The sequence below is a fragment of the Pinus tabuliformis genome, chromosome J (genome assembly GCF_031772625.1).
Source record: "Pinus tabuliformis cultivar Carrire ecotype Pingquan chromosome J, CPIR1, whole genome shotgun sequence".
NCBI classification, from domain to species: Eukaryota; Viridiplantae; Streptophyta; class Pinopsida; order Pinales; family Pinaceae; genus Pinus; species Pinus tabuliformis.
In genome coordinates, this window is record NC_142295.1 from 1,106,553,041 (window position 1) to 1,106,579,561 (window position 26,521).

Sequence of the window (26,521 nt, forward strand, 5' to 3'; positions counted from 1 at the left end):
CAATCATCTCTATCTTCTTTTAATAAGAAACTTCTTTTTACAATTTTTGTACTGGTGCACACTTATACCAGTACGCAGGCTTCTACCTGAAGAAGGCTACAACCTTCTTTCGTTCTCTAGATTTTCCTGGAAGGGAGCTACAATCCCCTAGCTCTTGTACTAGCTGTTGTGTTTACTAGTACGTAGGTGCAGGACTACAGAAGACTACAACCTTCTCTTTTCTTCCAAGGACCACGTTTTATAAATTTCCAGACTGGATCCATTAATAACATCAATCAACCATCAACTATATCTCCATCATCTAATCTCCTTTGCACCAACCAAAACTAAATCAATCAATCACTTATTAGAATGTTGTAACTAGAATACAATAATAGTAACCAGAACCCAGAACACTGTAACAACAAACAGAAGTAGCTAAAGCATATTTTTTTAGGTATACACTACTTCAATGTGTCGAACCTGCGTAGATACGCTATTATCTCAAGGAGAAGCTGCATATACGTTGTTTTGATATGCAGAACGAACGTGTATATGTGCCTTTCCTAAAGTGAACCTGTGTACAAATCTACAAATGATGATTTAAACTTTACAACCATTCTAGACGTCAGTTATACCCAGATCATTATATTTACAGATTACAACATGCGTCAGTTATTCAAATAAAGATAAAAACAAAGATACTTCTCTTCAAGCTTTAAGATCTTGACCCATCAATAGAACTTATCCTTCATCAAGTGCTCAAGTTCATCCTTGATTTAGATCCAGTTGTGCACCATAACCCAATGACTTGTATTCTAGATCTTGATCTTCATTAGATATTCAATGCTTGAGTGCCTTTGCCTATTGATCTTCTGCTCCTTTTATAGTCTTAGGCCTTACTCAATACCATGGTCCAAAACCACTTAGAATCAATACCTTGGACCAAATACCCGGGGTCAACACTTCGGACAAGATATACCATGGATCAAATACCATGGACCAAATACCACGGACTAGAACTAAGATTTCCAACGTGTACGTGCCTTTTCTTCCGTGATTTCCAACATGTACACGCCTTTCCTTCCGTGAAAGTGCGTGTGTATGCTATACACACCTTTTTGTCTGCGAACCCATGTGTACACGTGGCTTGGTCAATGGGGAACCTGTGTCTACCTCTCTTTCTTCATTCTATGAGCCTGAACTATGATCTGTCATCTGTATGAGTTGCTATCAAGGACAACAACTATGTCATTGTTCCAAATCTGTATCATAATGCCAACAATAAATCATCAATAAATGTAAGCACATACCTTGGTTTGTTGATGGAAGGATGAGGAAAAGGCCCCATTAGATCACTATGGATGAGATCTAGAGGAGAGGATGCTCTGTGAGTCTTGCCAGTGCCAAACTTTTCTCTAGGATGTTTTCCAAGGACACAACCTTCACAAACTCCTTTGGAGAAACTAATATTTGGCAAGCCTTCCACCATCTCATGCTTTCTTAGCTGCTGCATATACCTGTAATTTAAGTGACCAAACCTCTCATGCCAAAGCCTACTATTATCATCAACATGTGTAAGCAATAAGGAGGATTCAGATTCAATAATTCAGAAAATGTATACAGTCTAGCTCCATTGTTTACCTCACCGGTTGCAATTTTGGAGCTACTATGTAGATCATATATGTTCACTACAAATGGAGTGAATTCCACTCTCTTTCCGGTTCCGTAATGAGTGATATGATAAACTATAAGTAGGTTTACTGAAATTTTTGGAACATGAAGTACATTTTCAAAACTTTCATGTAAAAGTTCCACTCTACCTTTTCTGGTGACCTCAATAGGTGAGTCATATTCCATGAGGATGGGAGGTCTTTTGCATGCATCCAAAGAGGAATAGACTTCCTTTGCAATAGCCATATTATGTGATGCACAAGAATCTATAATCCATGCATCAGGGGAAGAGTAAATTACAACTAAAGCATGAAAATTGTTACCTTTCTCGTGTGGTGGATCCTTAGTTTTCTTCTTGGCGCCTTGAGGGATGTGGTCCCCAAGGCTATGATTCTGAAGGATTTCTTCCATTTGGTCAATTTGTTTCTTTGTGCAAGAGGATTCTGAATGGAATCCTTAGTGATAGTAGGTGCATTTGTCTCCTTTCTTCCCTTTCTCATTTCTGGAGCTGGAGGAGTCATTGAAGGGCTTGGTGTACCCTTCCTTCTTTGGTTGGGAATGCACTTTTCCCTTGTCTTTTTGCTACTGATTTTTCTGATTTGAATAAGATCTATGATTTTTATTGTGGCTTCCATCATGCACAACAAGTGCATGCGCTTTTGGAGGTTTGATTTTCCCCATGCCAATGAGTTTATGTTACTCAAAAGTGAGGGACTCCATGTACACTTTGAGAGAAGGCATAGTGTAGGATTCACCTGTTGCGAACCATACTGAATGAAATGCAGACATAAAGACGAAGTATTCTGGTCCGAGCTTTGACATAATAGAGAGAACTTGGCAACTCTCCTCCTTGGATTTGTCAATTCCACAACCCTTGAGTTGCAACAATAGATCATTATATTTGGTGAAGAAGTCTTGAATTCTGTCATAATTCCATGGATCCAATGAGAGCAATTCCATTTCGAGAAAATGTCATTTCATCTCATCCTGTTTCCCTTAGAGTTCTTCAACCTTTTTCCAAATATCATTGGGAGTACTGCAAGTAGATAGATGAAACTGCAACTCTGGGGAGATGCACATGCATATGGATCCATGGGCCTCATCCATGCGGTTGAAGTACTTGGATTTCTCTATGGCTAAAATGGGTTCCACTTCATGGTAATGTACAACGCTTTTTGATGAAGGTATCGAGCCATTTGTTCCTTCCATTCGTGATAGTTGTACAGTGTTAGGATTGATGCTTTGGGAAACTCCATTTTTCTGTCGATCTTTGATCTCCAAGCTGTAATATCTGCAAAATAAAGTACTGGTGTGCCTTTTATCTAGCATCCTGTGGGCTCTGATACCATGTAAATATGTTAGAAAACCTACACGGATGAATCTAGCTAGTAAAGGTTGAACACACAGCTTTGCAGAGCAAAAACACTAAAAAAAATCGAAAGAACAGAAAGAATTATTGATTAACAGAAAATAAGTTACAATGCTCATGATATACTACATGATAGTCAACTAATATGCATCACTCAGTGAATATCCCAAGGTAACACACCATAGTGGTCATCAATGAGAGGACTCGACACCTACAACAAGTTCCGGAGAGAACTAGCCAGTTGCAGAGTGAAAGGAGGAGCAAATCAGGGAGTAAATCATGCAGAAAGAATCTTGCATGTAGTTCCATGCATGCATGGACAGTCAAAGATGCCAATCTGGTGAAGATTCCAATGTTGAAGCCTTGCATGTCAGTGAATTCTCTAACTAAGTGTCTGCATGTGCCAGTATTGAAGGTCCTAGGTGTGTAGTACCTCCAACATTATTCTCTCTACATGCAGTATATTATTTGGTTTACAGAGATCCTTTAAAGGAGTAGAAAATGGAGGAATTGTATTCAAATGAGAAGGGTAATTTCGACTCTCGTAATTTGTTTCCATTCAGCCCTGACACAAGCACAAAACATCTCTGGTAGACGACCCACATTCAATGAACTTTTTACAATATTACACAGTAAAGAAGAACATGACCTACTTCTTCCCTCTCACACCACATCTCTTTGTTGCTCAGAGTCCTCGTTGGCTCCCCTTTATGACAAGACACTCGCTTATGATGATTGTAACAACATCTTCACATAATGGGGAGGGCATAGGAGACACATTTATATTTTGTTAAGCCTAGCTACACAGGAATAATGAGAAAAGTAATTTACTGCATCAACCAGCTTAATGAGAGAAGGAAAAAAAACCATATCTCCCAAAATATTAAAATCAACCAACGTAATGAGTCAAGGAAAGAAATTAATATCTTACAAAATGTTAAAATCCTTATTGACACTTAGGTTATCTCAGCTCAATATTTTTTTTAAGGGAGTTGTCTTTAGTGCCACTTTTTAGATCTTTTTAGATTTTCTGGATTCAACACGCTGAAAAACCCTTAGGGCACTTTGATTGTGCAAAGATTACCCATCAAAATTGTGATTTCAATAAATTCCTACTAGATCTTAGAGAAATTAGACCAGAAAAACCCATCGGAAAAGCTTCCAAAAAGTCCCACTAAAGACAACTCCATTTTGAAGTTAAAAAATTTTATTAATTTATCTAAATGCAATTAATTAATAACTCATTAGTAGCATTATTTGAATATTTCGATTTTGTTGGGATTATTGAATATTTACTTAACTAGCACAACCACATTTACTAATGTGGTTGATATAGGCAGATTAGCGTATATAAAGCACATGTATAACCACATCTACCAATGTGGTTGATATACACAAATAGGCATATATCAACCACATTAATAATTATAAAATGTATCTTATTAATTAAAAGCTATATATATATATATATATATATATATATATATATATATTTCACACTATAAATTAATTAACATATAACATAATAATAACAATTACTTATTATTAATAGTACTTATTTATCTCTCACTATTATGTTATGGTTTATATATATATATATATATATATATCAACCACATTAATAATTATAAAATGTATCTTATTAATTAAAAGCTATATATATATATATATATATGATAAAAACCACATTAATAATTATAAAATGTATCTTATTAATTAAAAGCTATATATATATATATATATATATATATATATTTTATAATATATATAATATATATATATATATAAACCATAACATAATAGTGAGAGATAAATAAGTACTATTAATAATAAGTAATTGTTATTATTATGTTATATGTTAATTAATTTATAGTGTGAAATATATATATATATATATATATATATATATATATATATATATATATATAGCTTTTAATTAATAAGATACATTTTATAACTATTAATGTGGTTGATATATGCCTATAATTATATATATATATAATTATTAATGTGGTTGATATATATATATATATATATATATATATATATATATTAAGAGTATATGAATAATATTAACAATACATAGATCATATATTAAATTAAAATATATTATAAACCCAAGGGGTTAATAAACCCAAAGTATTATTAACATTATAAGTGCAAAGGCTTAATAAGCCTAAGTGATTAATATTATAAACCCAAAGGGATTAAGACTATAGACCCAAGGGATTAAATTATGAACCCTTTGGATTAATATTATAAATCCAAGGGATTATTAATATTATAAGCCCAAGGGATTAATAAACCCAAGGATTAATATTATAAACCTAAGGAATTAATATTAAAAACAAAAGGGATTAATATCATAAACTCTTGGGATTAATATTATAAACCCAAACGATTATTAATATTATAAAACCAAGGGATTATTAGTATTATAAACTCAAGTGATTAGTCAACTCAAGGGATTAATGTTATAGACCCTTATGATTAATATTATAAACCTAAGAAATTAATAAACCCAAGAGATTATTAATAATTATAAACCATGTATATTAAACTCTATATCTTAAGCACACTATATTATAAATCTAATATTAAAAACCTCATATTATAAACCCATTACTTTAAACCTTGTTATTAAACCCACTATTATAAACCCTAATATTAAACCCAATATTATAAACCCAAATATTAAACCCCAAGAGATTTATATTTAACCCAAGGGACTCATATTGAACCATAAGCCCAAGAGATTTATATTGAACCCAAGGGACTAATATTATAAACCCTATGAATAATATTATACCCCAGGAATATGAACCCTTAGATTAATATACCTAAGGGATTGATACTAAAAACCCAAGTGAATAATAAACCCAAGGGATTAGTACTAAAAACCCAAGGAATTATAAACCCAAGGGAATAATATTAAACCCAATGGATTAATATTATAAACCCAAAGTATATAAACCCTAAGATAAATATTATAAACCCTAAAATAAACATGGCTGACCATGGTTTACCATTGCTGATTTTCATATTGAGACAATCTTTGTCATAATGCGACGTTTGGCCATGGTTGACCACAATTGATTTTCATAGGGAGACAATATTTGTCACAATATGACATTGGACCATGGTTGGCCATGATTGACTATGGTTGGCCGCGATTGACTAGGGTTGATGATGGTTAACAATGGTTGAACATGGTTGATTTTCATATTGAGACCATGGTTGACCATGATTATAAACCCAAGGGATTTATATTAAACCCAAGGATTAATATTATAAACCCTATGAATAATATTATACCCTAGGTATATGAACCCTTAGATTAATAAACTCAAGGGATTGATATTATAAAACCAATGTAATAATAAACCGAGTTAATACTAAAACCCCAAGGGATTAATATTATAGACCCAAGATATATAAACCCTAAGATAAATATTATAAACCCTAAAATAAACATGGTTAACAATGGTTTACCATGGTTGATTTTCATATTGAGACAAACTTTGTCGCAATGTGACTTTGGACCATGGTTGACCATGGTTAAACATGGTTGATTTTCATATTGAGACAATCTTTTTCACAATGTGACATTGGACCATGGTTGACAATGGTTGAGGACAACTCACAATGGTTTTCCATTGTTGACAATGGTTTACCATTATTGACCATGGTTGACAATGGTTGACCATGGTTGATTTTCATATTGAGATAATCTTTGTCACAATGTGACATTGGACCATGGTTGACCATGATTATAAACCCAAAGGATTTATATTAAACCAAAGGATTAATATTACAAACCTGATGAATAATATTATACCCTAGGAATATGAACCCTTAGATTAATAAACCCAAGGGATTGATATTATAAACCCAAGGGAATAATAAACTGAAGGGGTTAATACTAAAACCCCAAGAGATTATAAACCCAAGGGATTAATATTATAAACCCAAGGTATATAAACCTTAAGATAAATATTATAAACCCTAAAATAAACATGGTTGACCATGGTTGATTTTCATATTGAGACCATTTTTGTCACAATGCGATGTTAGACCATGGTTGACCATGGTTGATTTTCATATTGAGACAATCTTTGTCACAATGTGACATTGGACCATGGTTGACCATGATTGACAATGGTAGATGACGGTTGAAAATGGTTTATCATTGTTGACAATGGTTGATTTTCATATTAAGACAATCTTTATCACAATGTGACATTGGAAAATGGTTTACCATGGTTGACCATGATTATAAACCCAATGGATTTATATTAAACCCAAGGATTAATATTATAAACCCTATGAATAATATTATACCCTAGGTATATGAAGCCTTAGATTAATAAACCCAAGGGATTGATATTATAAACCCAAGAGAATAATAAACCCAAGGGGTTAATAATAAAACCCCAACGGATTATAAACCCAAGGGAATAATATTGAACCCAAGGGATTAATATTATAAACTGAAGGTATATAAACCCTAAGATAAATATTAAAACTCAATAATAAACATGGTTGGTCATGCTTTACCATGGTTGATTTTCATATTGAATAACATTATACCCTAGGAATATGAACCCTTAGATTAATATACCCAAGGGATTGATATTAAAGACCCAAGTGAATAATAAACCCAAGGGATTAGTACTAAAAACCCAAGGAATTATAAACCCAAGGGATTTATACTAAACCCAAGGATTAATGTTATAAACCCTATGAATAATATTATACCTTAGGTATATGAACCCTCAGATTAATAAACCTAAGGGATTGATATTATAAACCGAATGTAATAATAAACCCGAGTTAATACTAAGACCCCAAGGGATTAATATTATAGAACCAAGGTATATAAACCCTAAGATAAATATTATAAACCTTAAAATAAACATGGTTGACAATTGTTTACCATGATTGATTTTCATATTGAGACAAACATTGTCACAATGCGACTTTGGACCATGGTTGACCATGGTTAACCATGGTTGATTTTCATATTGAGATAATATTTGTCATAATGTGACATTAGACCATGGTTGATAATGGTTGAGGATGACTCACAATGGTTTTCCATTGTTGACAATGGTTTACCATTGTTGACCATGGTTGACAATGGTTGACCATGGTTGATTTTCATATTGAGATAATCTTTGTCACAATGTGATGTTGGACTATGGTTGACCATGATTATAAACCAAAGGATTTATATTAAACCCAAGGAATAATATTACAAACCTAATGAATAATATTATACCCTAAGAATATGAACCCTTAAATTAATAAACCCAAGGGAATAATAAATCGAAGGGATTAATACTAAAATCCCAAGGGATTAATATTATAAACCCAAGGTATATAAACCTTAAGATAAATATTATAAACCCTAAAATAAACATGGTTGACCATGGTTGATTTTCATATTGAGATCATCTGTGTCATAATGCGACGTTAGACCATGGTTGATTTTCATATTGAGACAATATTTGTCGCAATGTGACATTGGACCATGGTTGACCATGATTGACAATGGTTGATGAAAATTGACAATGGTTTATCATTGTTGACAATGGTTTACCATTATTGACTATGGATTATGATGGTTGACAATGGTTGATTTTCATATTGAGACAATCATTTTCACAATGTGACATTGGAAAATGGTTTACCATGGTTTACCATGATTATAAGCCCAATGGATTTATATTAACCATATGAATAATATTATACCCTAGGTATATGAACCCTTAGATTAATAAACCCAAGGGATTGATATTATAAACCCAAGAGAATAATAAACCCAAGGGGTTAATACTAAAACCCCAATGGATTATAAACCCAAGTGAATAATATTGAACCCAAGGGATTAATATTATAAACTGAAGGTATATAAACCCTAAGATAAATATTAAAACCAAGTAATAAACTTGGTTCTCCATGCTTTACCATGGTTTATTTTAACAAACTTTCTCACAATGTGACGTTGGATCATGGTTGACCATGCTTGATTTTCATATTGAGACAATCTTTGTCACAATGTGATATTGGACCATGGTTTACCATGATTAGCCATATTTAACGATGGTTGACAATAGTTAACAATGGTTGACCATGGTTGATTTTCATATTGAGACAATCTTTGTCTAGGAATATGAACCCTTAAATTAATAAACCCAAGGGATTGATACTATAAACCCAAGGGGTTAGTACTAAAACCCAAATGGATTATAAACCCAACAAAATAATATCAAACCCGAGGAATTAATATTATAGACCGAATCAATATAACCCTTATCATAAATATTATAAACCATAAAATAAACATGGTTGACTATGGTTTACCACGGTTTATTTTCATATGGAGACAATATTTGCCATAGTATGACTTTTGATTATGGTTGAATATGGTTGAGTTTCATATTGAGACAATCTTTGTCACAATGTGACATTGGACCATGGTTGACCATGGTCGAAAATAGTTGACAATGGTTTACCATTCTTGACCATGTTTGACGATGGTTGACAATGGTTTATTTTCATATTGAGATAATCTTTGTAATAGTGTGACACTGAAGCATGATTGAACAAGGTTGACCATGATTATAAACCAAAGGGATTTATATTAAACCCAAGGATTAATATTATAAACCTTATGAATAATATTACATCATAGGAGTATGAACCCTTAGATTAATAAACCCAAGGGATTGATATTATAAACCAAAGGGGTTAATAATAAAACCTTAAGGGATTATAAACCCAAAGGAATAATATTAAACCCAAGGTATATAAAACCTAAGATAAATATTATGAACCCTAAAATAAACATGGTTGACCATGGTTGATTTTCATATTGAGACAATCTTTTTCACAATGCGATGTTGGACCATGGTTGACTATGGTTGATTTTCATTTTGAGACAATCTTTGTCACAATATGACATTGGACCATGGTTAACCATGATTGACCATGGTTGACCATGTTTGACCAAGGTGGACCAAAGTTGACGCTAAAATAAACATGGTTGACCATGGTTTACCACGGTTGATTTTCATATTGAGATCATCTTTGTCACAATACGACATTATACCATGGTTGACCATGGTTGACCATGGTTGATTTTCATATTCAGAAAATATTTGTCACAATGTGACATTCGACCATGGTTGGAAATGGTTGACGAAGGTTGACAATGGTTTATCATTGTTGACAATGGTTTACCATTGTTGACGATGGGTTAAGATGGTTGACAATGGTTGATTTTCATATTGAGACAATCTTTGTCACAATGTGACATTGGACAATGGTTTTCCATGGTTCACCATGATTATAAATCCAATGGATTTATATTAAGCCCAAGGATTAATATTATAAACCCTATGAATAATATTATACCCTAGGTATATGAACCCTTAGTTAATAAACCCAAGGGATTGATATTATAAACTCAAGAGAATAATAAACCGAAGGGGTTAATACTAAAACCCCAAGAAATTATAAACCCAAGGGAATAATATTTAACCCAAGGGATTAATATAATAAACCAAAGGTATATAAACCCTAAGATAAATATTAAAACCTAGTAATAAATGTGGTTGGCCATGCTTTACGATGGTTGATTTTAAAATTGAAACAAACTTTGTCACAATGCGATGCTGGACCATGGTAGATCATGCTTGATTTTCATATTCAAACACTCTTTGCCACAATATGACATTGGACCACGTTTGACCATGATTAGCCATAGTTGACAATGGTTTACCATTGTTGACCATGGTTGACAACAGTTAACAATGGTTGACGATGGTTGATTTTCATATTGAGACAATCTTTGTCACAATGTGACATTGAAGCATGATTGACCAAGGTTGACCATGATTATAAACCCAAGGGATTTATATTAAACCCAAGGATTAATATTATAAACCTTATGAATAATATTACATCGTAGGAGTATGAACCTTTAGATTAATAAACCCAAGGGATTAATATTATAAACCCAAGGGGTTAATACTAAAACCCCAAGGTATTATAAACCCAATGGAATAATATTAAATCCAAGGTATATAAACCCTAAGATAAATATTATAGACCCTGAAATAATACTAATTAATTAATAATTTATTTAACAATAGAGATAATATGTCAAAGGAACTTAGCTCAAGTGATATGGTTCACGATTTGTGTCCAAGTAGAGTGGGTTCAAGTCTAGGAGACATGTTGGCCCTTGTGGCATTTATGAAATATTAGTTCTACCAAGTGAAATAGTAGCATTCGTTTCTATGAAGTTACCATTGTGCCTAGTGGAATGTGTTCATTAATGTTAAAAAAAAAACTAAAAATAATATAAAATAATAAAAATATAAAATAGAAAGAGAAAATACTAAAATATTTAACTCTAAATACATGATCAATATCAAATAAATTTATATCAAATATATATTATGATGAATTATATATATGATATTGAAGTATGATACCATTGTAGTGATTTTGAAGTGTTTTAAAACTTAAAACCTAAAATCCTGTAAAACATAAAATTAAAATCTAAAAATTCAATCTAAACATAAAATATAATATTGAATTTAATTTTAAAACTTAAAACCTAAAAATCTAATAAAACATAAAATTAAAAGTGAAACTTAAACTTAAAAAAACTAAAAGTAAATCTAAAACTTATAAATTAAATCTAAGTCCCAAAACCTAAACTTAAACCTAAAACATAAATCTAAAATCTAATATTAAAAGTAAAACTCAAATTGTACATATTTCATAAATTTTATACGGATAGCTAGATAGATCTTCCATTCTACAGGTTGGAAGCACTTATTTTGACAATGCTTTTCAGTCCCTGCCGTAGGAAAGGGAGGGGCTATAGTAATGGAAATGATGGAATTTAACATTAAATACACTGATTATTGTGAAAAATAACAGGTTACTATTCCGAATAGCCAAAGTTTTTAAAATGAATCAGTTTGATCATCTTATTTGGCCTCTTCTCAAGGTAGGAGGATAAAATCATCAACTGTATTCATCTTTTTGCTTGGCATTTGGAAATTTAGCTTCGCAAAGTAAACTAATGCTAGCATTAGTTGAAAATATTAAATGTTAAAAAGAATGAATTACCTACGCTAAGCTGGATGAATGCAGGCAGGCAACTCTTTTATGGTAATTGAAATATATGAATACATAATAGATACAGAGACAGAGACATGAGCGACCGAGCGTATCTATTTTCTAAGCTGCTCTGGCACTAATGTGAGCTTTGTCCCAACAAGTGGCAACCTGCTACCACTACATGGTTGATCATCTGCTACTACGTGGCTGATCACTGCCTTCTTGGGAAAGCACCGCTTTCTTGGGTAAGAAAGCCTCACATGCCTTCTAAACGATGCAAAAAACTAATATGTTGATGTTGCCTTTTTGTTGATTGTAGGCAATGCTTCAATTGTTGATTGTCGGCAATGCTTCAATTCATCTTCCAGAACTTATGGGCACTAACAACATTGATGGCGCTAACAACTGCATACCACTATGGAATATCTACTTCAACACTGCTTCAACATTGATGGCGCTAACAACTGCATACCGCTATGGAAGTTCAACACTACTTCAACATTGATAGTGCTAACAACTGCATACTGCTATGGAAGTTCTATGGAAGAACTTCCAGACACACATGAAATTATGGGCACTGTGTCAACATCTGTTTTAACATTGATGGCCCAACACCTAGCCTTCGTTTCAACATTGATGGCCCAACACCTAGCCTCCGCTTTTGACGCTATTCGACTAATAATCAGAAGAACTGACTCTTAATCTGCATCACAAGTAAATATCAGTAACTCTTAATCTGCATCATAATTAAATCAGGTAAATATAGTAAATATTTTACCTATAAGACGTAGCATTGATGTAGTTTATGTTATGAAACCAGCTCACAAAAAGATAGAAAAGATAGATCAACAACTTAGAAATCAACCTCTTTGAGGGGGCAACCTCCTTTACATTACACAAATGAACAATTCTTGGATGATACAAATGACAAGGTCTCCTTTCTATATATAGGAGTTCAAGGGGTCATAATATAATCAGGGCCGATATAACAATAATAATGTAAGGGCACAACAATAACAATAGTGTGCTTCTTTGGGGCACAGTAATAACAATATGGGGACTACATGGGCACAACAACATAATAAGGGGGTTTCACAAATAACAATAAGGGGTTACACTAGTATCATAGGGACCTAACATGCCACTCTCCTTAAAAAATTGTTGTCCTCAATGCTTGAGTAGTTTTGGATGCTTCTGTATAAAATTCTTGTCCTCCCATGTGGAATCTTCAATGGGTAAGTTCTTCATCTTGATGAGATACTCTGAAATGGATCGATTTCGTAGCTGTTGGGTTCTTATTTCCATGACTGCTTCAGGTTCGAATATGATATTTTGTTCCTTGTCAAGGTTTGACAATATTTTTTGAAATAGGAGCTTCTCACCTATAACCTTCTTTAAGCATGAAACAAGGAAAATTGGGTGCAATCGGGAAGATGTATGAAGCTCCAATTTGTATACCATAGTACCAATCTTTTGTAACACCTTGTACGGACCATAATACTTTGGCGATAATTTATTATTCTTTTTAGTTTTCTTGAGGGACATTTGTTTCTATGGTTGTAGTCGTAGAAATATCCAGTCACCTACATCAAAACTACTTTCGTTGCGATGTTGATTTGCATGTTGTTTCATTCTATTCTGCGCCAAAGTGAGGTTATCATTTAAGAGTTTGAGAACTTGTTGTTGATGTTCGATGTGATCCTCCACTACTTGAACCTTAGAATTTTATTTTAAAGATGATGTGATGGATGGTGCATGATATCCATTGAGTGCCATAAATGGGGTCATTTTTACTGTTGTGTGGAAGGAAGTGTTATACCACCATTCAGCTATAGGAAACCACTTGACCCATTGTGTCTATTTATCATATACAAAGCAACGAATATATCCTTCCAAACATTTGTTCACTATCATAGTTTTCCCATCAGATTTAAGATGATAAGATGAATTATGAGCTGAGTACCCAAATATTCCACCTCTTATACTCCAAAGAAACAATTAGAGATTTTTGCATATAAATTTTTCTCCTCCAATAGTTTGAGAACCTTGTCAACATGTTGAACATGATCCTTCCAAGACTTTATGTAGATTAATATATTATCAAAAAATAATAACACAAATTTTCTAAGGGTTTGAAAAAGGAATTCATCAAACCTTGAAATTTAGAAGGTGCATTGGTAAGGCCAAAATACATGACCAAAAATTCATAATGATCCTCATGAGTTCTAAATGTTGTTTTTGGAATGTATTCAATCTTCATTATGATTTGATGATATCCTGAATGAAGATCCATCTTGGTGAAGTAAATTGCTCCATGTAATTCATCCAATAATTCATCAATGACATGAATGAGAAATTTAATTTCAATAGTAAGCTTGTTGAGTTCCCTATAAATCGGACTCATGCTCCATGATCCATCCTTTTTGTGTACCAATACCACTGGAGCAGAGAAAGAACTTTGACTAGGTTGAATTATACCCACCTCTAGCATTTCTGCAACCTTGCATTCAATTTCACTCTTTTGGGCATATGGATATCTGTAAGGCCTGATGTGTGGGGGAACATTTCCTGGAATCAAATGAATAGCATGATCATGATCATGAATAGGTGGGAGGCCTTTGGGTGTCTCAAATACCTTGGAATGATTGTCCAAAACTTTTTGGATATACAAAGAAATAGATGATTTTGATGTGGGTACATATAGTGAACATAATTGTGCAATTTTGCCCTGTTGTTCTTTCTTTAGAAGCGTTTTCATTATGTTAGAGCTAATTATATTTCCTGGTTTCCCTGTGATACCCCTCAATTCAAAATCCTTTCCTTGCCAAAAAAATTCAAGAAAAGTTCTTGAAAATTAAAAGCTATCGTACTGAAAGATTGTAGCCATTGAACTCCCAGTACAACATCTGCACCACCCATTGGAATGGAAAGCATTGGACTATTCAAGACATATTCTCCCATGGATAGCTTGATATTATGGCACTTTCTAGAGCAATTTATGGTTCCTCCATTTGCAACCATTACTTGACACTCTGGTGCTAGATATAGGAAGCAATTCAATTCCTTGGCTATCTTACAATGAATAAAATTATGGGTACTACCCGAATCAATCAACATTGTTACCTTTTTATTCTTGATATTCCCTTCTATCTTGAGAGTTTGAGGAGTGGTAATTCCTATTAATGCATTAAAATATATGGTCAGATTCATTTCTTCTTTCTCTAGGATCGGTTCCTGGTGTATATCCTCTTCTTTTGACGTTTCTTGTTCCTTTTCTTGGTCCTCTTCTCCATCTATGTAAATTAATTTATTCTCAGCACACTTATGACCTTTAGTGTATTTTCTATCACAATTATAACAAAGCCCTTTTGCTCTTTTTGCTTCCAATTTTTGTGGTCTTAACCTTGTAGGTGGTGAAAGGCTAGGAACAACAACACTTCCATATTTATAGTTATGAGTGGTAGGCTTTCTTGTTGCCATAATTTTTCTTTCAATTTTTCTTGCCAACATATATGCCTTCTCCAATGAATTAGGTTCCCAAAGGCGAACCTCATGTTGAATTTTATCCTTTAAATTCCCTATGAAGACATTAATCCTCTACTTCTCTGGAATATCATTTAACCTTATATTCAATTTTTGGAAGTCCTCAATGTGCTCTACCATTGAACCCTTTTGTTTGAGATTTATCAATTGGCTAAAGAAGGTGTTGCTCTGTGTATCCTCATAATGTGATATCATTTCCTCCATGAAAATTGACCAGGTGACAAGTGGTTTACGAGAACAAATCCCTTTATACCATAAAAATTGATTCGGTTCTAAATATAAAGATGCAATACGTACCTTTTGTAATAGTTTCACATCATGTAGATCAAAATATTTCTCCATCTATAGTATCCATGTTATGGGATCCTTGCCATAAAACTTCCTCATATCAATCTTTGGAATATGGTGGGTCTTCAATCCAATGTTAGATTCTATGAAATCATGATTAACATTTATTTTTTTCTCATCATGAGTTTCCTCTACTACCTTTTCGTCATTAGGAGGCATTTCTTGTAGCAGCTTTGTCCCACCTTCCTTCAAACCTTCCATGTATTTCTTCAAATATTTCATGCCTTTCTTCAAATCTGCTTCCCTACCATCGATATTAGCTTCCATGACACATATAAAACTATTTATCTTAGCTTCGATCACATTCTTCAAATCCTCCATCCAATTTTGCTTACTAAGTGTTTCTATTTTCTTGATTCGAGTCATTCTTTTTATTGCTTTTAGTAGCTCGATCTTGAATCTGTTGTATCTCTGAAATTTCAGATCTCCAAGGTATGAAATTATGATCTGTAGTATCCCTCTGCATCCTCTTTCCAATGCCACCAATCTGATCTAAATTGGAATCTCCAAGAAAGAATTATGCACAGTCTCCCAAGATGACCTGCTTATATACTTTTTCAGTGGAGAGAACTTGTACGATGTTCAATGTGTTAATGTTTCGCCCTTTGGACCTGAAGCCAACATAGATAAAAGTACAGTCCATCCTCTTTCTGTATATATTTACGAAATTTCAATCTAGTGCTTAGACAGAAAGTTATGACGATTTTCTCCAGGTCACCTGTTTGGGATGTAATTCAGGAGCCTGTAGAAGACCTAAATTTCTTGGACTGTATCTCTGAAACTATAGATAAACAAGATATGAAATCCAGGTCCAAGCTTCACAATGATTTTGGCTCAAATGAGTTTTAATTGTAGAGTTTGAACCTTCGTAGAAAAATATTATAGTGAAAATTCCACAATGACTTGTTTGAGATGGAATTATGGAGCTTGCAAAAACCCTAACCTCCTTAGATCATATCTCCAAAAATGTAGTGAGACAAGATCTAAAATTCCGACCTGAGGTTCAGAATGATTTCGTCTCAAATGGTTTTGTTTTTAGCTTCTGAAACTTCGTAGAAAACACATTATATCAACAATTCCACGATGACCAATTTGGAGTAGTGAAACCCTAGAATCCAAACCTCTAATACCAAATGTTATGAAACTAGCTTAAAAAAAGATAGAAAAGATAGATCAACAACTTAGAAATCAACCTCTTCGAGGGGGAAACCTCCTTTACATTACACAAATGAACAATTCTTGGATGATACAAATGACAAGACCTCCTTTCTATATATAGGAGTCTAAGGCGTCATAATATAATCAGAGTCAACATAACAATAATAATGTAAGGGCATAACAATAACAATAGTGGGCTTCTCTAGGGCAGAATAATAACAATATGGGGACTACATGGGCACAACAATATAATAAGGTGGTTGCACTAATAACAATAAGGGGTTAAACAAGTAGTATAGGTACCTAACACTTTAAAGTTTATATATAACATGCATGTACTTTATATATTGTATTTTATACAGTATGAAGAGTAAAAACCATAAGAAATATAAGAAACTATGAGGTAAGAATGTATGGGAATATGCGGACTGGTCCTGATTCAGAGGTATGTTTTCAATTTTAATTTTTAATATGACAGAGTTAAAACCAGATTGAAATTTTCATTTGTTTCCCCTCCTCAGTGGTTAATAGACTTAGGGTCCTCAGTGCTTTCTAGGCTATATCTAGATGCTAATGCTTAATACATCTAACAAAAACAAGAATAACCATGCATTGTAGATAGTTCAAATGTGAAATAAAAATGTACCCTATTTTCTATGCTTAAATCTATGTTGGTGCCTAACACATCCAACGAAAGAAAGAATGACCTTGCAGTTGTTAAAATGGTTTAAAACATACCCATTTTTCTATGGTTAAATCTATCATAGTACCTAACACATCAAGGAAACAAAATAACAACCAAGCATGCAGTGAAGCTAGCAACCAAGCATGTAGTGAAGCTAGCTATTCAGATGTGGACTCAAAACATACCCTGTTTTCTATGGTTATTTAGATGTGGACTCAAAACATACCCTGTTTTCTATGGTTAAATCTATGCTAGTACCCAACACATCAAGGAAACAAAATAGTGTTCATGCAGTGAAGATAGATCTGATGTGAACTCGAAAGTTCTCTTTCATTGAGAGTAACCATGGTTCAGATGTTAGTTCACAACATACCCTGTTTTATTGAAAAAGGCATTCAAGACATCCCATCTTGACATGGGAAGGCATCCATAATCTTATCTTCAACCGATGGAAAGCTGCAATTAAGGCATGATCATACTCAAATTCATATGAACCAAGTGATGATATAGTTCACAATTAAAACAAATACTGATACATTATCCTAACCTTTCACAGCGGTTGCCAGCAGTGGGTTTTCAAGAACTTGACAAAGAATTGATAGAAATTATAACCAATTTTGCATTCAAAGAAAGTAAAAATTTACTTCATCATACTGAAGACAGTAATTTCGAGTAGCCCTTTCCTTTCCTTCTCCAGTTCAACAGACTAGGGTTGTTTATTTCCCAGTTGTTTACTTCCCGAGCATCATGCGCTTTTAAACTTCAACATATTGATTTCAATTACAGAATGGCCCTTTCCAACGTCTGCAATTGCAACCTGAAAATGATTCCATCTATTCCAAATCCCAAATTATTTCTCTCCTCATTGCTCTTACTACTAACACTAGCACTCACTCACTTACCTCACTTCGATATTCCCACCGATTTCTTGTCATCCAGTTGCAGAGGCAGCGGATATACCATGAACAAAAGTTCTCGGGAAAATAACTTGAAGGTGAAGGGTAGAGCATTTACTAAATTTAGTAGGGAGGCGTACTGCCAACTGCATGTCCCATAATCACATTTCTCTGGTGGCCACCAGTCTAGAGTGACACATATAAAATCCTGGTCCGTCTCACCAATGGCAGATTCTCCCTCCACCCGAATTAGAGCAATAGCGGTCTTGTTAAAACCGCTTTCACATCGTAAACAGTTGCAACACAGAGCTTATTATTAAAACACTCGCTCTTACACCACTATAAATCTGTGATAGGATCAACATCCATCTCCATTAGATACTACGTACTCTACGCAACATATCTTAATGCGAGCAAGCAACTATTCCATTGTTGTTCCCTCTTGGTCCATGCAGCGAGCATGGGAAGAAAATACGATTGATCGCAATCGAATTAATAATGAGTCAGCGTGAGGTTTGGCTAAATCATTTAATGCCTCACGCCTGTGCTGGCACATAAGAATCCTACTCACTATCTAGGATATATAATGCATTAGCACATAAGAATTATGCTCTGGTTCTTCGTAAACCTCTCGTATCAGAGAACCGGAGCATAAGCCTGACAACACATCCATTACTGCAACAATTAGGTAACAACAAGGCTCCCGTGCAACTCTTATTAATGAGCCTCTTTGATTTTGATTGTCCTTATTTTCATGCTTCTATATATCTATGTGAATAGCAGGAATAAGCTATGAATATTTATCTACGACTACTGGCTTTTTAACGAGCTTTAGCCACATGCCGATGGCTTAATAGGTTCTGTTGGAAACGCTGCAGCGAGCACCTTTGTATACCTGTGCCAAGGCCACATGTCGATGGCTTAATAGGTTAGGTTGGAAACGTTGCAGTGAGCACCTTTGTATACCTGTGCCAAGGCCACATGTCGATCGCTTAATAGGTTCTGCTGGAAATGTTGCAGCAAGCACCTTTGTATCATATCAAAATACCCAAGCTTTTGGGGCATGCTACCTTTCTAATGGGATATGTAAATCTGGTGGCAGGGACTTGCTGCATCGCAACCCTCCTTGTTTTATTAAAAAACCTTTGTATTTAAAGGTTATCAATTTAAATAGGAAAAAGTAAAGAAAATATAGAATATATATAGGGAGAATTTTGATTATTCATAAATAATTTAAAAAATAAAATAGATATAATTTTAAATTTGCTTTCCACCTCTACTTTTTAATTTAAAACAAGCATTTTTAATTTCATTTTTATCTCTGAAATATATATTTTTGGGAGGGCTCTCAAAACTTCAAAAATCTGGAGATAAAAATGATATGTAACTTTTTTATAATTATGTTGTACAGATGCTACATTCTGTGAGTATGGATAAAACTTACCCAACATCCAAAGAAAAGTGACAAATCTTGTATAAAATGAAGAGGGTCTAGCCCACACTCTGGCTCGGGGTCGTGGAGTAACCAAATTCCATTTCTAGGTTAAACCATTCATCTTTACATGCAAATTTTCTAAAATTTTAAACCAAAAATTCGATTCAAAATGTAATATTGTTAGTGCTTATTCAAATGATATTCAAGACACAAAGCCATAAGAATAGACAGAAAGCAACTTATTGTGATGGTTGATCCAACAACCACAAAAAAATACAGGTCCAGTCTAAAGGTATGACAATGCTTCTCATTATTTACTACATTGACTGGCCATCCAAGTATAAAATAAAGTCCATGATCTTGATAACATAAACCCTACGTAGAAGGAAGCTTGTGGGTCTCACTGACATGGAAATAAAAGGCCATGAGGAAAACTGAAATGGGTGTAGGAGGAAAAGGTGGTGATTATTTGAGATTTTATACATTTGAAAGGGTTTAATAGTTGGGAAGGCACGATCTAGAAGGATATGTGAACGAGGGAGAGAGGTAATATTTTTTATTATTTACATAAGAAAAGGGTTGAAGACTTAATAAGGTAGGAACTAGCGTGAACAATGGAAGAAGGTGGCGATTATTTGTGATTGTATAGATGGTAAAGGGGTAAACAAAATTTAGGTCAAGCCATCAGCAAAATGAGGAATCTAGACCATCTTGTTGGACTCTGAGCATATAACACACTAACTATGCCACACATTTATGATCTTATCGACTAGTAATAAAAAAACTCAGATACAAGTTGAACCAAATGCATAGAAGAAACACAAGCTGGTTAAATACAAATTGTTGACATTAATCTATTCTAATAATCAAACCATTATCACAGCTTCCTCTTAGGAGTTATAGAATAAAAAAAGAATGTAAGGTAAATCAAATGCAATGGTATGCAACCACAAGACAATATAAGAAAGAATTTATAGGATTGGAATAAGCATCAATATTACCTTGTTATGCCATATACAATAAATCCCCCAACAACCCCTCTATTATAAGATCCTATAATTGACCGAAAAGACCCCTATTCTGCCTTAAGGATATAAACAAACATAAACAAACATCATAAAATACTCGTTGTATATTTTGAGTGTATGGAGCATAACAATGTTATTTATGATAATGTAAACATATTTTTTAATAGTAAAAAGTATGTTGGTTTTTCCTTTTTCCTGGTTTTTTCTTTTTGGAAAAAAAAGAGCTTAACATTCATGGCCCTTTGAATGGAGTTCCATTTGATGAGCCCATTTCCCAACATGCACATAGAAATTGTGACCTGCCCAAAACGAAAAATATAAACCAATTATATTAATGCCTTGGAATATTATCTCGGTACAAATCAAAGGAGCCCCTCTCTTAGGAATAAACCCCACCACCAAGAACATAAGTGGCACTCTGATCTACCTACACTACAATTGTTGTTGATACTTAGGTATCCAACTCAATTACCACTTTGTTTATTTGAGATTATGACTTGGAAAAAGTTACAGACAACAAGGAATTCAAGGGTCGTGTATAGTAGGACAAGATGAGTTATGCAAAGGATTTAAAATTATGGTAATTGATGACAAGGAAAGAAAATCCTCCACCCTGTCCAAAGTAGGTGTTTTCGGCATGGGTGGAGCTGAAAAAACTCTGCTCCTCATTAGAGTCCATAATTACAAATCAATGCAACAACACTTTGAGAAAGATCTAATTCTCTGGTTAACAATTGCCCATAATTTGTCAATCATAAATCTCCACAATAATACTAAATCATTCAACGATGGGTTAGAATATTTTGAGTAGGATATTCTCTTGGTGTCGTCTCACGAAATAGGGTTGGCAGTTGGTGAGCTTATCTCGTGTGCTAGCTAGAGGTTTTTTGTTTCGAGGCATGACCATATGAGGAGGGAAGAATATATGGGGGGTGTAGTTGAGTTGGAAATGGATAGAGTTTCTATGTATTCTTATCTCATAAAAGAAAAGAAGAAGAAATTTGGATCAATAGGCAATGATCAAGTTTCTCCTAGCTTCCTAGATATTTATTTGGGCCATATACATTTTGAAAAACTGAGCAAAAACTGAGAACATATAGCACAGTGCATGTCTTTTCAAATCCAACCGCCACAACAATTAGAATTGCATAATTACGTAATTGTTACATACGTACACTACATAATTACATAACTGTCACAAATGTATGGGTTACAACAAGATTTACGATGTCATTTCTCCTCAAATATGAGTACCGAGACACCTGGACTGCATGAAATCCTTGCGTGCCTCTTATTTATTTATTTATTTCTTATTAATTTTATTTATTTATTTTTTCTAAATTGAATTATCATTTGTGTTGCATTTGTTACCTTAGTGAAATGAATAAATAAAATAAATAACACATTAATTTTAAAAAACACACTAAATTAAAATAACTAGTTTAGAGATAAAAAAAACTATGTGCCACACACTAGTTACATACATCCCACTTGTCTATTTCATCCTCTATCCAGGTATGGGGGAAGCTCGAACACCACATCCATGACCGGTCATCATCAACTGCGATAATGTTACCTTCATCTTTCATCATCAATGTTATTACTATCAACCTGAGATGGGAGATCATTGTTACTATTATCAACCTCAGATGGGAAATGTTTTGTAGAAAACCCATATCATATCCTCAATGGATCAATGGATCGATAGAGGCTATTACTAGCACAACTTCGTTTCATTCAGTAAACCTCATGGTTCCCCTATATTTGACTACCCCATTAGGCCCTCTACTCCTCCATTCAATCTTATTCCCACTACGCCACAACCTCCTAGGGGGACTACCCACTTCTTAGAAGTCCCATTCACATGGGAAACCCGGTCTAGAATTTGTTTTTCCATGCCATCATTGCCAATAGTTTATTCAAACAGAATGCTAGAGCCATAATTATATATTATTGAAAACCTCGACAAAGAAAGCTTGTTTGGAGGGTGTCCATACATTATTTTCCCTACACATAAGGTATGTGTGTTGCAATCTAATTATGTAGTTACTTCAACTTCAAAAAAATCCCAAAAATTTGTGATACAGTTGTGCCCTTCACCCTCATGGGGCCCTTATGGCCAATATTAGTGTCGTGGTTGAATGGTTGCTGGAGAAAAGTCAAACTATGGCTTCGTGCCTCTGCCTCTAATAATGAATCCATCTACGAGTTCATGCACATATATAATGCATGAAGTACTTTGGCTCGCATGAAAGATGATGAGAAGCATTGGGTCTGCCTATTTGTCTTTACTGAAGGGCCTTTAGCAGGCATAGGGCTTATTGTGAAGCATGTTCCATAGTGAAGGTTGGCTCTTAACATGTTGCATTACATCACTGGGTAACCCAGTTATGGGTATGGAGCTCATGTTGCTTACAGATCTATAGAATCGGGGCTCTGCAACTCCCTGTTCTTCTCGGTATGCTTCTAGATTTGTTATTGGTGCACCCAACAACCACCCTAATATTCTACTAAAATTGACACCTTCATTGTTCCATGGTTTCTGCATAATCAAGCTTCTGCGAAACCACATACTTAGACTTCGACGACATCATCTTACCTCCTACAAATGTATTCTACTGATTCCATAAGTTAAGGGAATAAGTTAGGTTTTCGTTTGATAAGTTAAGGCTAGAGTTGGTAAGGGAATAAGTTAGGTTTTCGTTTGATCGTTTTATCATTGTGTTTCAAGCTCTTTTATAGTTTGAGATTGTGTTTCTACGAATGGTTTGCAGGATTTGCAGAGTCATACAGAGTCATAGCGTAATAAGCTTTGCAATTATCTAGCTTTGCTCTGAAAAGAGGTCAAGAAAGGGCGCTATGATCACTTTTTTTTAAGTTTTGAAAACATTCCTTCATTGCATTGCACTGAAATGTTCGGTGTTTCAGACTGTCGAATTACATATTTGATAGTGCAAAATTAGTTAATGTTTAGTGCACTTAAAATTTCTGGCCAGAGGAGTCTTAAGAAGAGGTCAGTCCCTATCAACCCTAATACCGAGAATGAGAACCACTTCTTCTTTTCCTTCAAATAGCATAGCGGGCAGATCAACATTGTGTTGATCTCCTAGATGATGCAGGCTCGAACGGCGGTGATTAATTCTATGGCTAATGGAAACTTGACTGTCGAATTACATATTTGACAGTGCAAAATTAGTTAATGTTGAGGGCGCTTAACGTTTCCGGCCAGAGGAGTCTTAAGAAGAGGTCAGTCCCTATCAACCCTAATACCGAGAATGAGAACCACTTCTTCTTTTCCTTCAAACAACATAGCGGGCAGATCGACATTGCATTGATCTCTTGGATGATGCAGGCTGGAAGGGCGGTGATTAATTCTATGGCTGATGGAAACTTGACTCAACTGAGGGGGGGGTGAATCAATTTAGCATATTTATGGACATTAAAATTCTTTTCTTTCAACTCATTCACTGAAAGATTACATGAGCAACTTAACAAATAATGACCATTAGATTGAACATGTGAACAAGTAATAAGCAAACCAAAACATCACATGAACACATAATAACAACACATATTGACACTAGATATATGTGGAAACCCATAAAGGGATAAACCACGATTTATTATTGTTGTGATGCAAAGGAAAGCTACCTCAATTTTCTGCAAGCTACAACATGTAAGGAAGCTCCAACCATTGAAAATAGAAACAAGAAATGCTAAAAATAGCATTGCTATAAATAGCCTTTCAGGTACCAGTGTTGGACATAGAAACAAGGAATGAAAAATGGAAGTGTTATAAATAGCATTTCGGGATAGATTCCAATTTTAGTTTGTCCTTGAACTAAATTTGAGAAGTAAAATTCGAATTTGATCTTAGCAGATGTTTGTAAATTAATTAATTAATTCATCTTCAGTTAATTAGTTGTATAAAATCAAACATGAAGTCTTTGTGAAGACATGCAACAGTTTCTCCATTAATTGAGGAATTTATCCCTTATTTAAAGAGATGAGGATGAGTTGTAATTAGTTATCTCAGTTAATTGAGTTAAGTCCAGTTAGATTAATTCAAACAATTTGTTGAATTAATTGTGAGTTTAGTTAGTTAATGCTTGCGTGCATGTAACTAGTGTACTTGAGATAACTGAATATTCTCTCATAAATAACTCATGCATGTCAGTTCAGTCAGAGACCCAGTTGAGATCAGAGGAAGGGACACTGTACTATCAGTTGGAGGATTTTTCCTAAATAGGAAACTCATCCATGCATGTTGACACGTAATCATCAAGATTGGGTAAATAAGTGTAACTGATGTAAATAAATAATAAGAAATATGAATAGTCACCAGGAAATGAAGTGAATAGTCTCTCTCTCATGTATATAGTAAATACCAACCTGAATGAATATGAACAAATTGATTTTGAGGAGCTACTACCTGGTCTGACATATTATCAAAGCCAGTGTGGAGTAATAAAAAAGGTATGTTTTTGATGATTATTTCAGTATATTTTTAGTAGAACTTGCACACCTTTTTGCATCTTGAACTTGGAAAACGATAAAGGATTATAACGAAACATGTGAGATTAATATGCAAAACTAAAATGCTGACAATTGTCATTTCCTTATGCAGGGAGGAGTGAAAACTAGAAGTTGTCGTTCCATAGGGAAGGACAAGGACGAGATAACAGTTGTCCCTTTGACGGGAGACCGAATGCAAACAAGGAAAAGCAAATCAAAGCGAATTGGCCCAGAAAAGGAGGTGGAGATACCAACTCGGCGCAGGAGAGAAAAGAAATGATCGAGGATTAACGGTTCGGGGAATCCCTCAGGATTCTTGATCCTAAGGGATCGATGTTTTATCTATTTTTGCACTTAGACATCTTCGTCATCGCCCTTATAAAAGGGATAACACTCTTAGCTCGAGAGAGAGTTAGACATGATTATGTTTTTATGTAATTTCTTTTAAGATCAAAACTTTGATCATTGAGTCTCGATAAGAACTGGTTTATTTTAATTTTGCTTTATGCATTAATACAAACTTGGTGATTACTTCATCTCTAGGTCTGGATTAACCTTAAGCAGCGTACCCTTGGAGGCTAAGGGCCTGGCCCTGGAGGACACTTGCTCCTGTATTATTACGTTGGTTTATGCGTGGTTTGCTTATCGTCATTATTTGGTAATCTGATGTGTTTTATAAGTTTACATCACATGCTCTGTTATGTTTAATTCGTTAAGGTTTCCATGGACAGAACTATTGTATTGACTCTG

The 26,521-nt window shown here is 34.2% G+C and overlaps 1 protein-coding gene across 1 annotated transcript in view; it reads left to right on the forward strand.

The window, feature by feature from the left end:
- The window catches only part of LOC149230916 (uncharacterized), a 59,120-nt gene extending 32,813 nt beyond the window's left edge, over window positions 1–26,307 (forward strand). The window contains exon 3 of the mRNA XM_089376164.1: window positions 25,884–26,307. The gene's annotated coding sequence lies outside the window, so the exon portion shown is untranslated. The remainder of the gene's footprint in view (window positions 1–25,883) is intronic.
- Window positions 26,308–26,521: the final 214 nt, after the last annotated feature.